This window comes from Notothenia coriiceps, unplaced genomic scaffold, assembly GCF_000735185.1.
Source record: "Notothenia coriiceps isolate Sejong01 unplaced genomic scaffold, NC01 NC01_scaffold00000759, whole genome shotgun sequence".
In the NCBI taxonomy this organism is placed as follows: domain Eukaryota; kingdom Metazoa; phylum Chordata; class Actinopteri; order Perciformes; family Nototheniidae; genus Notothenia; species Notothenia coriiceps.
This window is the reverse complement of record NW_011333460.1, coordinates 26468-27398: the sequence shown is the minus strand read 5'-3', so window position 1 is coordinate 27398 and position 931 is coordinate 26468.

Genomic DNA, 931 nt, shown 5'->3' with positions numbered 1-931 from the left:
ATAACTGTGAAGTAACACATTTGTTTGTGTGAAACTCTCAATGAACTACATCTGTGGTCTCGCAGACTCTCACAAAAACACACGTCACCAAGATGGCCGTCACTACTGTCTTGTCAAAAAAGTGATTGACTAGCCTCACTATCAACACGTCCAGAAGAATGTCATGCAAGGCTGCCTGCCTGCCTGCCTTCCTTTGATTCTCTCTGAACTGCCTGATCTTTTTAATGTTTAATGTCAACCATTTGTGCAGATAGCATGAATTAGAACAGATCGCCAGTGCTAATGTAGCGTTAGCTGGTCAGATAAGTCACTAGCATTTAAACATTTCAATTAGTCTCTGCATATTTAAGTAATGCTAGTTTATATAACATCCATCCATCCATCTTCTCCCGCTTATCCGTGGTCGGGTCGCGGAGGTAGCAGTTCCAGCAGAGAGCCCCAAACTTTCTTTTCCCTGGCCACATCAACCAGCTCTGACTGGGGGATCCCAAGGCGCTCCCAGGCCAGCGAAGAGATTCTACCCCTCGGTCTCTTCCCAGCTGGACGTGCCTGGAAAACCTCCCTAGGGAGGCGCCCAGGTGGCATCCTAACTAGGTGCCCGAACCACCTCAACTGGCTCCTTTCGACGCGAAGGAGGAGCGGTTCAACTCCGAGTCCCTCCCTGATGACCGAACTTCTCACCTTATCCCTAAGGGAGACACCAGCCACCCTGCGGAGAAAACCCATCTCGGCCGCTTGTACCCGCGAGTTTATATAACAGATGAACAATATCCAGAAAGTAGATGCAAATAATATATATAATGTGTGCATTTCCAACATTTCCTCTGAAAGAGTGTTATATCAATGCAAGATAAGTTAGTTAGCATCCACAACTTTTGTTAATGGATAACTATTGAGTAAGTTGAGTAGTGAGCCATTCGTTTTTTTTTTT